General features: G+C 36.3%; 1 protein-coding gene across 13 annotated transcripts in view; it reads left to right on the top strand.

The window, feature by feature from the left end:
- Positions 1 to 1,447: 1,447 nt before the first annotated feature.
- LOC137039041 (voltage-dependent R-type calcium channel subunit alpha-1E) overlaps positions 1,448 to 16,212 on the top strand; it is a 185,961-nt gene continuing 171,196 nt past the window's right edge. For 11 of the 13 annotated variants that reach the window (XM_067414188.1, XM_067414189.1, XM_067414181.1 and 8 more), the window contains exon 1: positions 1,449 to 1,658. The gene's annotated coding sequence lies outside the window, so the exon portion shown is untranslated. Of the gene's footprint in view, positions 1,659 to 16,212 lie in introns of all 13 variants that reach the window. The other 2 variants (XM_067414182.1, XM_067414184.1) reach the window with 2 other exon arrangements.

Genomic DNA, 16,212 nt, shown 5'->3' with positions numbered 1-16,212 from the left:
GTATTATGAAATGTATAGCATACACCAGTTACAGCAGGAACTGTTGCTGTCACAGTGTTTTTGGCATCCCAGACCAGAGTGAGGAAAACAGCTGATCTTGCCTGGAGCAAAGAGCAGGTTTTTCGCAAGACTGAGCGTTTGTGTTTGGCTTCAGGTTTGCCCAGAGCAGGAGGTGGATCCTTGAAATCAAAGGATAGATGCCTAACCACAGCAAATGGTTTATCATTTCTGTCTCCAATAAAATCCATTAAAAAGTTAAATAAGTTAAATAAACCCTAGCACCATTCAGAACGGAGACAGTTGATGGTAGCCATTGACTTCTAAGTATTTTTTCCACCTTTAAGTCAATGGTTATGGTCAACTGTTTGATTGACAACATTCTTTAAAAAAAATTTTTGCGTTCAACAGAACAAAGAAAATCACAGTTTTTAACAACATATGGGTGAGTAAATGACTACAGCATTGTAATTTATGGGTAAAATATCTAATTAATATTTTTTTAAATGAAATAATGTTTTTTAAATCCATATTTGGACAATAAAGAGTCTTTTGTCTGGCCATTTTAGGTTAATTTAACAATCTCTGAATAAGAAGGCCTAATGGTTACTATTTATTCCTATTGACACATTACTAGACAGAGTTATTGCTCAATTTTTCAGAAGCAATTAGATGTGTAATGTATTGAGAAATATAATATTAAAATGCCTCATTTTGTTTAGTATATCATAGCTTTTAAATTCAGGTACTCTTTACTCAAAATATTGAATAAAATCTACCCAAACAAATTGAGTGCAAATTGTTACCTCATTTTTATTGACTAGATTCTATAGGCTTGTTTTTACAGTGAATAATGAGGGACCAGACAGAGACATTTTATATGTTCAGCAAGCAGATTTTTTCACCCAAGGTGGGTACATAAACAGAACAAAAGAGATTAAAATTAATTCAATTTACATTAAATAACAGATATTGACAAAATCAAGAAAAAAAGAGGAAAATATTGTTCAATATCCATTAATGAAGCTCATTTGATCAACTGCATTCCATATTGACATTTAAAAAACATAAACAATAACTCAACCATAGACAGATGGATGGTCTACTACAGTAATAACAATTGGTTTGAAATTTCTTTCTCTAATAAAACCATTAAACAAGCCATGCATCTAATGTAGCCTAATAATGCATGCATGGAATATCACGCGCCACTTACCCAAAACTAATATTTCCAGAGGAATTCCTCTTATCCCTATATAAACCGAGCTGTTGACCATCACTGTGTTAAAACCATAATGTGAAATATTTAATAATTTATGTTTCCTAATTACCGAGACAGTTACTCTCGGCCCCCCTCTGGTGATCTAACCTGTCGTACTCAGTTTGAAACTGGGTATTTGTGTTCAGCACCCGCAATCTCTCCCGTGCATTAACCATTTTAGTGCTGTAGCCTATCAGAGAACGCGCGCGAGAGAAAGACAGATGTACTTACTCGCTTAACAGAAACATGTTTTTAGAATAGGCGCACGGCAGAAATGGACAAACGCCATTCAGTCGCAGGTGAATGTGAGGAACAGTAAAGGAAACTCTGCGTTGCGCTATTGCGGTGATGGAGCTCAGACTCAGAGCACTTGTAGCTGCGCTCCGTTTATCTGATGCTGGTAAGCTTATGTTTTTATTCATGATCTTTATCGCATATAGGTAGCCTATTAGATTGATATGTGTAACATTGCCATTTACACAAAATGTATAACTGCAGTTCTTACAGTGGTTCTACTGGATGTGTAATTTACAATGGATTGTCGTTAACTTCTTTTAGTGTTTTGATACAATTATTATTATTAGCTATAATTATTTAGTAATTATTTTTAGTAGTTTGTCTGCCATTTTTTTCATTTTAGTGAATAGACGTGGTTTTCTTTGTTGAATCATTCATCAAATCAAGATATTCAGTAAAGAAAAAAGAAAAAAAGAAAAAAAAAAAAATAGGCTATTAGCCTTCATATGGATGTCAGTCGGCTGGCTCCATGCGAGTCCGATTCCTTTTTAGTTTTATTAACGATTCTTTGCTATTTCCATAATAGGCGTATTTTAAAAAGAAGGGACATTCTTATTGCATTAGCTATTGAAGTCTGTGTCAGTTTTAAGCAGAACACAGCTATTTAATAATAAATAGCCTACAGAAGGTTAGATTTTTAAAGACTTTTCATAGACTTTTTAGAGGAGACATAGAGACTGACCATAGCCTAACTATGCTATCTATTGAATTACAAAACAAAACAAAATGTAGGCTTGGCTAGTTAATTCATATTTATAACGCTATAGGCCAGGTCTACAAAAAAAAAAATCACACGTGGCCTTCCAATAGTCTACACTTGTTGTCAGCAACCAGTCAGTAAACACGGATCTAAATGTCAATTTAAACGCTACAACAGGATATCCCTGACTAACTCGATTCGAATCACGGAAGCAATTAGGTTCAGTAAGAAATTATTCATAAGAACCGTCTAAATAGTCAAATCATCAAGGTCATTAATTCGTCCTTGAATGGGATTCGCGCGATTCGAGTCACTAAAAATAAGTCACAAAATAAAATTTTGTTGGGGACTGTCAGCGTTGTATATTTTTGATTCACTAAAAAGAACCGACTCAGACGAGTCATTCGTTCTAAAATCATACCACACAAACCGCGCGCCGTAGAGTAGGCTAGTTGCAGTGCAGGAACGGCTGTCTGCATCCGAAATTTGCAAATGCAAATGTTCTTCCAAATTCCAATGCAAATCCTGTTGACTGCATTTACAAGGTAGGAACTCTTTGAATGGAATATTTACGAAACACCCTCTCTTCAGCCTAATTCATTTATCGTTGCCGATATCCGGATTCCAGTAGGCCTACGGATGAAACAAAGAAGGCGTCTGATAGTGCGGCTATATGGAGTAAATACATTTCTATGTCCATAATATATTAAATCATTGTTCTTTATCGTTTCCTTTCACCATTAGCTTTACTGTTGGTTGGATATCTTCTGGTAGGCTATACTAGAAATGATTGCAGTTGCTAAAGCTTTTGTCACAGTAATACGGTATTATCACGATATTGAAATAAGTTGCAAAAAAGAGTTGTCATAATATAACAGGTTTAATTACTTTTTTCTTATAAAAAAAACTTTAAACATAAATACAATAAAGCAATAGCTAAACAAAACAATTTTAAAATAAACAAATGTTTTAAACAGTTTAAAGTGCAAATAAAGATCATAGCCTATCACTTAACAAGGTCTCACTCTCAATAGTTAATGTTAGTTCAAGTTTAAAGGCATTAAAGGGATAGTTCACCCAAAAATGAAAATTTTCTCATCATTTATATAAATTATCTTTCTTCTGCTGAACACAAAGGAAGATATTCGAAAGTATGTTTGTAACCAAGCAGATCTTGGCAGCTACTGACATAGTATCCCCCCACTATGGTAGTCAATGGCTGCCGAGATCTGCTTGGTTGTATATTATGTATATATTAACTAAACGCTATTGGCTGTTTCAAAAAAGGGGAGGAGCTGCTAACAGCTGGAGCCATTTCAGGGGAAATTACGTCAACACATTGAATAATGCGTTGCGTTTCAAGGCGCTTCAGTGGACCTTTAAGTAATGGACGCAATGGTGATGAACAGCATTGCAAATGAAAAAATCTGAATGGCAGTTTGAAACATTTAGCGCAGCTGCATTTCTAGGACCCTAGTTCTTTAGTGACAGCTTACTAGCAAACTGTAAATCTCTACTTAACAGAGGAGAACTGATTTTTTCACATTATTTTTTTAACAAAGCAGGCACGGCCATTAAAAACCAAACTCTGGTCAGGCCAATCACATCGTGTATAGAGTTGGTGGGCGGGGCCATAATTTGCGTTAAAATGCATTTGCATGCTTCTAGTAAACACAGAAGCTGGTGAACGGCGGTCTTTCCAATCAGCTTTGATGCGACTCTGGAAGACTTGGAGTTAAGCTTTTCTCTGAGAAAAGAACAAAGAACGGCACTGAAGTCATTCTTAAGAAGGGAAGATGTGTTCGGAGTTTTGCCGACAGGATACGGCAAAAGTTTAATCTATCAAATAGCTCTGCTACACGTTGCTCTGGTTGGTGTAGCGCTATCCTATCGCGTGCAGAGGGAGTTTGAAAGACAACCGTTTATCCCGTCCCTCAGATTGAGCCCTGTCAATGGTGAGTTTCCAGACCAAACATCTCGATGTGGGTCTGGCTTTTCAGGTTATTCAAAAATCGGAGTAATTCATAATAAATAATTATTCACTGTATTTTGAAGTATATATAATAAAAATACCGTGCATTTTCATTAACATGATATATCGTATTACCGTATACCTGCACATGTCTAATGCACTTTAAAAGAATAAGAGCCACACCTGTCACTGACCACAGTTCAGTCAATGTTCATTTCGAAATAACATGAACAAGGGCCTCTCAATGCACATTGATTCTTAGTTGGGGAAGGAGGTTTTAGTCAATACAGGTTCTCTGTTGCATAGTAGATAACAACCCCATTTATAGAGTCAGCAGCACCCCAGGCGGTGCTGTCAATGTCTAGGTGCTTAATGTAGTTCTGCTCGGAAAACTACAGAATTGCCACATCACTCATTAATTGTACTGACAAGTGGCTTCCCCCATTCAGTTATCACTGCATTATTTATAACTTAAACAGTTACTGGAAAAATTATGTAATATATTGCAATGCATCTGAATAGCAATTCAATTCTCTTTTTTAATTTGGACAATGATTATGGCAGTAGACCAGTGGTTTTTAGTCTTTATAGACCAGCAAAAAAGTTTCCTTGGTAACACAATATAGTGATTTTCACTAGCACTGGGTATTGACACACATTTCATGATGTAATTCAATTAATAAGCTTTCATTTCAATTCCAAATTTAATTCAGTTTGGCAAAATAATATTTTTCACCCAATGCTGTGTAAACTATAGGAACCCTGTCAATTCGTACATTACAATAATATTACAAATTAAAATGGAGAACTGATTTGCATGCAAACATTTAAATTGCACGAAGGAGTTAAAAAAAAATTACATATATATATATATATATATATATATATATATATATATATAGATATAGATATAGATATATATTATATTATATTATATTATATTATATTATATTATATTATATTATATTATATTATATTATATTATATAAAAATATATAATAATTAGATTTTTTTTTAAATATAGCCTACAAATTTTCAGTGGGGGCTATCATAGAAACGTGTGAGCTCTTTATGATTATTATTTGCTTTAGATTTTAGTTTTACTAAGAAAAGTTAAACATTAATAGGCCTGTCACAGTCATTAATTTTGTGCAGATGATTTATTATCATACAAATAATTGCAATTAACAATTAAACATGTTTTTCTCCGTATCACTTACAGTTTGGAGTTGTATACAATATTGTAATAAAATAGGCCAAATGCTTCACTTGAATTCTGTGAAATATAACATGTTAATATAATATAATATAATATAATATAATATAATATAATATAATATAATATATGATATATTTTTTGTATGAAAGGAACACCTACAGTTATCTTTAATTTGTACTTAACTGCTGTGTTTTTAAATGTTTTTTAATTTAAATTTAAACTCACAATAATTGTGGTTATCTTAAACTATTAGTAATAATAGCTACCACCAGATAATCACGACAGGCCAAACTTTAAATAAAACTGTTAACTACAAAGACGGATCAGAGTGCCAGCAGGTTCAGCATCGTTGTCTGGGTTCGTCTCTTTTCCACTTTGATTTCCATGAAAGCTGCCTGTGAAGTCACCGGATCTCCATATGCCTGGAACTTGTCGGTCTGAAGTGCCGAGTTAAAGAGGCTCGCACCAGACATGCAAAAGGCTCATGCCATTTATCCTATTTGCTGTGTTTGCACGTTTATACACCACACTGGTGCTTTGATCCAGATTCCTAGTGCGCAGAGTATGAAGCAATGTGAACTGCTTTCTTATTCGTGTATGTGGCAGATTCTTTGTTTGTTGTCATGGAGATGAGGGTTGAAATTGTTGTGTTCCACTTAAGTATTAATTAAGGATTTCTGCATTTGATCCCTCAGAATTTAACTTTTGTTTGTTCTTCATGTGACTGTGAAGGCATGACCTTGTTGATGACAGCTTTCTGTGACCTCAGAGATGTTGTAAAGGCACGTTGGTAGACTTAATTAATATCCCACAGGGGCATCTGTTGTCTATTATGAAAAAAATCAAGCAAAAAACTAATTCAAATGAGGTGGTCTTCCTAAGGTATGTTGTTGTTGGTGCTCTAAAGAAGATATTTTATGACAAAAAATGAGCCAGAACAACATATTTGATTTAGAGGACAAAATTTGGCTGAACACTGTACAGTACCCGTTACTTCTTAGACATACGCGGCATATTACTAAGTTAACACGCCCTTTAAATAACACTACAAATATTGTGCTAGACCAGGTTTTTGTTGGTCAATGGAGCAGTCATTTAGCCTGGAAAAACCCAGACAACTTCCGGCAAATTTAGATTTGCTCTGCAAGGCTGGCAAAGAGCTCATTCAAACCTATTTCTAATCCTTCGAAATCAAAGCACCAATCAGAAACGATGGGGCAGGCTTTACACGATGACGACAGCAAAGTGTGTGCCACAGTGGAATATCACTCATTCGATTCAGCTATCGCGTCGGTTTTAGCGATTTAAACTTTTCCTATTCGTTAAAACCCAAGCAAAGAACAACACTCGGCTACCAGATGTGGATTACACCGGCTACTTTGATGAGGAGGATGGGGAGGGTGATCATGTGCTAACACACACAGCAGCCACCCCCCAAATATTGCAAATCGCATTTTAATCACAATGAAAATGCTTTACAACAGGGGCAAATGCGATCAGAGCTTGATGGTTTTTGTTCGACCGTCAATCCTAGAATTTTCAGTCGGTCTGAGATGCTATTAGGTTTTCCAAATTTTGCAAAAAGTGGCGGCGGACACTAGCCTAGAAATCTAGACGCACCCTAGTTGCAGCAAATTTAATCTGCCCGCTAGTGTCGTCTAGCAACTCTCAATACCCTTCTGAGCTGTATTACCCTAACTCTTGCCGGGCCAATCACATCGTGTATAGAGTCGGTGGCCGGGGCCATAATGAAGACGGCCGAGTTGCGCTTGCGTGCTTCTAGTAAACACCGAAACTGGCGAACGGCGGCGGTCTTTCGAATCAGCTTTGACCGCGACTCTGGAAGACTTGAGTTCAGCTTTTCTCTGAGAAAAGAACAAAGAACGGCACTGAAGTCATTCTTAAAAAGGGAAGATGTGTTCGGAGTTTAGCCGACCGGATACAGTGAATGTTTAATCTCTCAACAAGCTCCATTTTACCTTCGTTGCTCTGGTTGGTTGTAGCGCTATCCTATCGCGTGCAGAGGGAGTTTAAAAGACAACCGTTTATCCTGCCTCTCCGATTGAGCCCTGTCTATGGTGAGTTTCAAGACCAAACATCTTGATGTGGGTCTAGCTTGTCAGGCTAGGTGGACACCAGCTATTATCATATTTGTTTTACAACAACGGCAAAAGTCGTCAGAAGCCATTGCAACATCTTCCTCAAAATAGCAAACAGAGAATTGCTGTCTCAGATATTTCTCCGTCGCTCTGCATAGGCTCATCATCCGTTGGTGATGCCCTTTTTGAAATGATTTGTCTATGAAGCTTTCCCAGACCATAACTCAGTTACTACTGAGAATGGTCTGGTTTTTACCAGGCAGTCATTTTCAGTTGCCACAAAATAGCAACACACCAATACGCCTGAACAAACCTTGTTTTCAGACCAGATGGGCGTGAGTGCATCTGCTATTTAAACAACTGCGTCGGGATGAAACTAGCAAAAAACACGGTCGCGCCTGGCATCGCATTGTGCCGGGTGTATAATAGGGCCCGAGAATATTTGCAATGAGTTCAGTAACAGCTCTCTTTTCACATTCAAAATGCTTTTATTGTAAGGTGGTGGCTGCATTAGAAACCTCTGAGTACCTGAGTGGTAAAAGAGGCACAGCTAGTTCTTAGCATGCAGAGAGTATTAAAGGTGCGCCAAAGCATGAGAGTGGCTGCAATTCAGAGTCTGGCAAGTCATCAATTAAAACATCTTTTCCACATAATTAGCACATGATTAGTTTTGAGCTCATTCTCTCCGTCTGCTCTGATGTGAAAGTCTCAGCTCTGTCCACTGAGGAAGTTAAATACGTCTTGTGCTGTTTAATTCGAATGCATCTCATGTCTTCAGCACTAGCATACAAAAACTCAGCGTGACATATGGTCTCATTTTCAGAATGGGCGAAGCCGCCACGATGAAACAACAGGTCATTTAGCGTGCCATTAGGTGACTTGTCAGGGCTCTCCAGAATTCAAACATGCCTTGTAACTGAGTACTGTTTTTCCGTGTTTCTAAATAAGATAGCCAGACTATCCTATACTTGCTGTAATTGTATTACACCCCAGTAATTGAGTCCCTTATCAATTCACCGAATGTGATAACTCTTGCCACCTTGAGTGAGTGATCCTTTAATAACAACTCAAAGAGAATAAGATAAATTAATATAACAAGATTTGACTTGTTTTTCTTGCACAATAGACCTATTTTTTAATTTCTTGAGTGTTTATCTTATCTCAGGGGCCGTTCACAAGATGTGTTCATTTGTCTCTGCTAGAGTCTTGAGGCACTTTTTTACAAATTGTACAACTTTTAAAAGATGGCAAAAGATGTGGAGAAAACAACCAGATGCACTGCAACGATGGAAGATCATCCATTTAGTGCAGGATTTGGCAATGAGATAATAACAGCATGTGACAATAGCGAAAGAGGTGTATTACATTTAAATAAACTCCTTTGAACTTGCATATGAAAATACATTTTGAGGGTATTATGGCTCCTCATAGTCACACAGCATGTTAGAAGCTTTAAATACTATAAGTGCTAGTCAACAGAAACACACATCTCAGAAAAAACATTCACACGACTTGGAGCCAACCCCTGATCTGATGGATGAATTGAGAAATCAACTTTTCCTTGAGCTTTTGATATATAAAAGGATATATTGTTATATATTTTATGATATATATTTGATATGAACAATACACAGTCAACTGTCAACAAAGAACACAGTCGCTGCATAAGCTTCCTTCAGATCCCAGTTTATGGAGTGCGGTTGAACTTTATTTGTAATGAAGTTCTAGCTCACATTGGGAAGACATTGCGTGTTTGTTCGCTTCATTTCACAGTGTATTCGTTTGTAAACAAGAGACTGGATTTGCAGACAGAATGGCCCTCATTTATCAATCTTGCGTAGAAACGGGCGTATATGTTGGCGTAAGATTATGCTTACACTCCTCTGACCGCCTGATTTATGAAGCAGTGCGCACCTCTGCAATCCAGGTGTACGCAATACTTGCCCTTGATAAATGCCATGGCTGAAAACGATCGTCATTAGAATAACACGCCCCTATATATTCAAGTCTCCGCCTCCCCCACTCCCTCATTTTACGCCATGGACACCCGGAATACGGCAAAGAAGAGAAACTTCTCTGACGTGGAGATCGGGCACGCCTCAATCATCTTACTAGTCCACTAGTCAGGGCACTGATTAGGACATAAGTCAACGGGCTGACTCCCTGATCAGTGCCCTGACTACTGAACTAGTGAGATGGTTGAGAAACGCCCATCAAGACCATCCCCAGGGAAGTGGAAAAAAAACAAAATTGTTTTATTTGGGAGTTTAAAGAGTGGGATTAAAGGCACCCACAAAAACAAAACAAATATGGACCCAAATTACGAGTAGGCCTACTGTTAATAGTGTGGAGGTTGAGAAGCGCACTCCAGCAGTTTAAATAGCTGTTTGGATGATATATTACCTATCACAATGCATTATTTTACAGCACGTGTTTTGAAACAATTAGCATTTAATTTCGTATCACGGCACATGTATTGGGGTGTACGATATGATGATGTGATGTGGAGTAGCCTACCATTCATTCACATTAATAATTGCATGACAATTTGTAAGATTCTTTTTATAATTTTTTTTAATGATTTGTATTATTAATGACGCTTATTGTTATTTAGAAGAAGAATGCCGTTATTATTTATTTTATTATTATTATTTAAAAGAAGAAGCATGTAATTTGTAATATTTTGTCAGTCTGAATTATTCAGTCCCAGTCCATGCGCAGCTGCCGCACAGGCTCGCAAAATGCTTTGGTAGCTTATAGTCACACAAATTAAACATTGAAGTCTACGTTGCACAAAAATAAACATCAAAGTTTATAATTACTATGTTTGTTGTTGTTGTTTTTTACAGTGGGTCATAATATAGCATATCTTTGTCAGTGCGTTTTTTTGATGTTAGGAACAGCCTAGTTTTTCTGCGCATTTTCGCACTAACTCCAGACGTGCGTACACCACCTCCTGAGCTGGCGTAGGATTTGAGCGTGCCGTACGTCAACGTCCATATTGATAAATCTCAAACTCACCGTGGGTTTGGGTGTACGCAAGGTGTACGCTGGAAATTTGGTGTACGCACTTTTGATAAATGAGGGCCAATGAGTTAAAAAAACAATGCTGTGACAAAGCAAATGATGCAACACAGTTATGTGAGTAAGAAAAGTATTTTATAAGTGATATTATTGCATTTATTACATATAGATTGATATCTACTGATTATTTGTATGTGTCTAACTAAGCATAATTAACGATAACTTACCATCACAGGCTGCTATCCACCTATTGGACGGGCCAAGTAATAAAAAAAAAAACATTACAATTAATTGTGTAAAAACCACACCATAAGTCATAAGTTGACCTCAGGCAACAGTATAATTTTCCAGGTCATGACCCCTTAAAGGAGGGAAGGAACTTTCTCTTGAGCCTTCGATATATAAAAGGTCATGGTAATATAAGAATATTCTGTAAGTTTCAGAGTTGAAAACTTCCTTGTTAGTAAAAGAAAAGCTTTTATAGACACCAGGCCCAGAAAACGAGTCTCTGAACGTATTAGAAGGGGGAAACGCCGCCTCTACAGATAAATGTGTACACCTGCTTCTGTAGCCCCACCCACTGACCTGCCGAAGATAGCAAGATTATCGTTTCTAAACAAGACACAAGTCCACACTGGATTTGCAGACATATTGAGATTAAAACACAATTCTTCACAATTCTGCTTTCAAAACAATCCCTTTCTCATGTGAACTGAACTTGAAGCTCATTAAACACGCAAATCTTCTCCTAATCCTAGTCTTCAGTGCAGCCCATCAAAACCCAGCATTTTGGAGAGAGCCTCAAAACCAGTGTAGAAAATAGCATATTACTTATTAGTTATGATGTTTTTGAATGTAAAACCATGGGAATGTCATAAATTGACCTCAGATAACAGTATACAAAAATAAAAAAAATGCCAGTTCATGACACATTTAAGACCAGGGGGTATAATATGTTAATATGTTAAATATTTACTTGAAGCACCCCCTGATTATTATAAGTTATTAGTTAATACTTCAATAATTTATCAATGTTAAATCGATATTGGTTAATGGTCAAATACATGCAGGACAGGTAAACAAATAAAATGTGTAATCTTTTTTTCAGTAAATGTTTTAATTTAATTGTTGTTATTTTGAAATGATTCACAGGTCTGCACAACTTTGCCAATTATAATATTGCAATTATTTATTTATAAAGATATTAAAAGCAATATAACATTTCACCTCATATATATATATATATATATATATATATATATATATATATATATATATATATATATATATATATATATATATATATATATATATACATATATATATAAAATATATGACTACTGCTGTTGATATCAACTAATACTTCTTTCATTCTATTTTTTAAATGTAATTAAGGAAATTAAGTCATAAATATTACTGTTGCAAATTATTAGTGTTCTGTAAAATATCTGACACATTGTAAATAAAGTAGTAAATTATGTTTTTGTTTTTGCACATAAGCACTTATGATGATGTGTTTACTAGGCCTTGATTAATTGTGCAGCCCTATTTATTCATTTCATTTTACATTAATTAGTTTCTCATCAACTAACAAACCCCCTACAGATCCCTTACAAACCCCCAAGGGTTTGTTCACAAACCTCCATTTGGCAAACACATTCAAAAATACCAAGTGCACATCCTGTGTGAATCCTCAGAGTGCAGTTATCAAAGGATGACAATATGTTAAAGTAATCGTATTACTTTGAACTATGATATGTCATTTAAGCCAAATCTGTCTGGATGGGTTGTTCACACACTAAGTGCAGTGGCATGGTTTTATAAAGCTCTTACAAGTGGCATCTTGAGTGTGTATGAATATTGGATCTGACGGTCTGCATAACAGTAAATCTCATCGCTTTCAGACCCTTGTCTTTCTCAACTGTTTCGGTTTGCTTTTTAAAGGGAGTAAGGGTTCATGATGTGTTTAGTCTTGTTCTCAGCAAAGTTGATGTTTGTTGTTCAAGGCGACTTGGGCTCATTCTATTAACAGTGGTGATAATTAAAAAGCATATAGTGCAAATGAGTGTAATTTTCATGGCCGATGTAGTAGACTAACAGCAAGGGATGGGGCAGCCTTCTTTAACACAGGCGATTTATATTCCCCCCATCTCTGATTGAATGTCTTTTTCTCGTTTATGATCATATGAACAATATGACTTGTGTGATTTAAATATTATGTTATCCCACGGATGTGTAAAGTTGATAAATGTCACCCTGGGCTCATGCAGGGCTACTATAGTTGTTATTATGCTGAGAGAAACAAAGATGTTGTTGCTCTTTCATAGCTCAGGATAAATGGATACATTTAGTCTCAGATGATTCTCAAGCTTTTTAGGAAATCAGAATGAGTGAGAGATGGTTGACATAGTGGGAGTACAGAGCTGTACCATTTTTTTTTCTTCAGTTTTTCATTATTCAGTTCTGGTTGCTGAACAGCATACATATCCCTGCTTGGCAAACATGTCCTTTATATTTGTGGACTGGATAGTACTCTATTTGGCCCCTTTTCAGCAGTCCATAAACATCTTATCCATCTTAGAAGTGAGGTATTTCATTTACTTAGTAACTTTAAAAGCAGTAAAGTATATAACTGTAGGAGGTCAAGCTGCATCTGGGTAAAAGCTTTTAAGTCCTGTGTTGAGGGGCACTAAAACCTTTGTGACTAACACTGGATTTGTCTGTCAGGTAGCTTTCCAGGAAAGGATACATCCAGACAGTTTGAGATTTAAAGTCAACCGTTTTATCATTTCCGAATCTGCCAGTGAATTTGCACCTATAATAGTGAGTTTTGATATAGATATATATATATATATATATATATATATATATATATATATATATATATATATATATATATATATATATATATATATATATATACATATACACATATATATACACATATATATACATATACATATATATATATATATATATATACATATATATATATATATATATATATATATATATATATATATATATATATATATATATATATATATATATATATATATATATATATATATATTAGAATCAATGCCATATTTTTTCTACTATCAAAAATCAGCATGAGACAAATCCAACAACCCAATATAACTGTCCTTAACCTCTTAAACTCCAGGGCCATTTTTTGGGATTTCCGCCTGGATTTGGCCTACCCAAATTCAAAAGCTTCCCATACACACATGCAGTGGTCTAAGTTCAAAATTTTGGTAATTTTACAGGAAACCCTTTGAAGTTACATAAAACACTGCTAAAAGTGATAAACATATAACTGTATGTTGTCTAAGCAGTAATAACCCCCCAAAATAGGCACTTGTTGATTTTGTTTTTTATAAATTCATTTTTGAAAGTGTGTAACTCAGGCCCTGTGTTCTCTTGGGTCCTGCACACAGCTTGGGCTGTTTCCAATAAATTCCAGAAAATAGTGGAGAAAAGAAGCTTGTCTGTGTTATGTTGTATGCAAGATTTACTTAAATGGGTCTGAAGGGATTTCCCCCCTCCCTTTTCCCCCTTGCCCCTTCCCCTACCCTGCTACCCTCCTTCACCACCCCCTCCCACCACCATATATAGTGATATAAATGCAATATTCCAGTGTCATTCAATTAATTATATATGCTGGAAACAGCCCAAACACCCAAAAGCGCCTATTTTTGGGGGGGTTATAACAGTTTAGACAACATATACTTACATGTTTATCACTTTTAGCAGTGTTTTATGTAACTTTAAAGGGTTTCCTGTAAAATGACACCAACATTTTGAACTTAGACCACTGTATGTGTATATGGGAGGCTTTTGAATTTGGAGACGTAAATCCCAAAAAATGGCCCTTGAGTTTAAGAGGTTAAGGACAGTTATATTGGGTTGTTGGGTTTTTCTCATTTGAGCTGATTTTTGATAGTTGATGCACGCGCTTCTTATTTATGCATGTTTGGAATTCATTAATATACACAAGTTAAACTAACGAATCCGTGGTATATGAAGCGTTTGTGAATGTGGAGATAAGTTTTCACAAAGGTCCATTTTGCATGCAAATTAGCCTAGAAATCTAGACGCACCCTAGCGGCAGCAAATCTAATCTGCCGTGAGTATCGTCTAGCAACTCTCAATACCCTTCTGAGCTGTAAAAACCAAACTCTGGTCAGGCCAATCACATCGTGTATAGAGTCGGTGGGCGGGGCTTAACATGATGATGGCAGAGTTGCGCTTGCGTGCTGCTAGTAAACTGGCGAACGGCGATCTTTCGAATCAGCTTTGATGCGACTCTGGAAGACTTGGAGTTAAGCTTTTCTCTGAGAAAAGAACAAAAAACGGCACTGAAGTCATTCTTAAGAAAGGAAGATGTGTTTTGCCGACTGGAGTTTTGCCGACCCGATACGGTGAAAGTTTAATCTATCAACGAACTCCACTTCACCTTCGTTGCTCTGGTTGCTAATTTGGGTCGTAATTTGCTCATATAATTACAAAAGTTTCATGAATGAGGCCCATTGTGTATTTATTTGGTTGTTGGTTATCAGAAGATTTAAACCCTAATGCAGGGTTCAGACTACATAATATTTAAGTCTGTTACGATAGTTACTGTGTCAGATTATGCGATTTTGACTCCAAAATTTTTGACGGGTCGTGGATAATAAGAAATATGTTGACCAATCCCTGTGTAACCGGTCCTCATCAACCCGTTCCTCGTAGTGTGTCACGATACCAAAATTATGACTTCGATACGATACCACACTAAAATACCTTGATACCGATACTAAATCGATACCACGGTTTAAAAAAAATCAACAAAACAGATAATATGAAAAATATGACACGTTGACAACAGAACTTATTTATTGTTTTATTTTTTTACTAAAAATTCTCTTCTCTATAATTGAACTATACACTGATTCTTAATAAATATATTTTAGTTTAGCCAAGCATGTAATGGTTTTCTATTTTTCATTGTTGTTTGATTAATCACACAGAATATTAGGTCTGGCTTAACATCTGCATAGATCGAATTACCTCAACTGTATACATTCACTAAAGACATATCCGACTGTGTTGACCTGAATACTCGCCAGAAGGTGAATTTTTACATATTTTTGACCATTCAAACCCAAACAATAATCCGCGAAAGAACTGAATAGCGATCGCATGTTGTCTGAAAGGCGTTTGCGCACACTTCAGGTCAGAGTCCGACAGTGAGAGCATGTCCCGCGCCACGCTTTTTCTTCTCATGCACGAATATTTCTGTTACTTTCTTTGTCATGCGTTGCACGTATATATTTAACTCTTCTACTTCCAATGTTTAGCGAACGGTGGAAGCAGAGCTCTGCACACATATCCTGACACCTGCTGGCACACACCCACACAAATTAAGAAATACAGCTCATATTAGCACTGTCCTCCTTAAAGTACCAGTACTAATAAAAGTCCAAATCGTACCTTTTAGAAAAGGCAGGGTATCGCAATACTTTTCTAGTACTGGAATATCGTGCAACACTAGTTCCTAGTGGAATTTGAACAGGGGTCTCTGTTCTAGGAGGCAGATGCTCTAACATGGACGCATTCCTTTCAAGTATCCCGTTTTGGCCGGGAAAGTCACGTATTTTA

Source organism: Pseudorasbora parva, chromosome 13 (assembly GCF_024679245.1).
Source record: "Pseudorasbora parva isolate DD20220531a chromosome 13, ASM2467924v1, whole genome shotgun sequence".
In the NCBI taxonomy this organism is placed as follows: Eukaryota; Metazoa; Chordata; class Actinopteri; order Cypriniformes; family Gobionidae; genus Pseudorasbora; species Pseudorasbora parva.
Note: the sequence above shows the minus strand (reverse complement) of the source record. Positions and strands in the feature narration are given on the sequence as shown.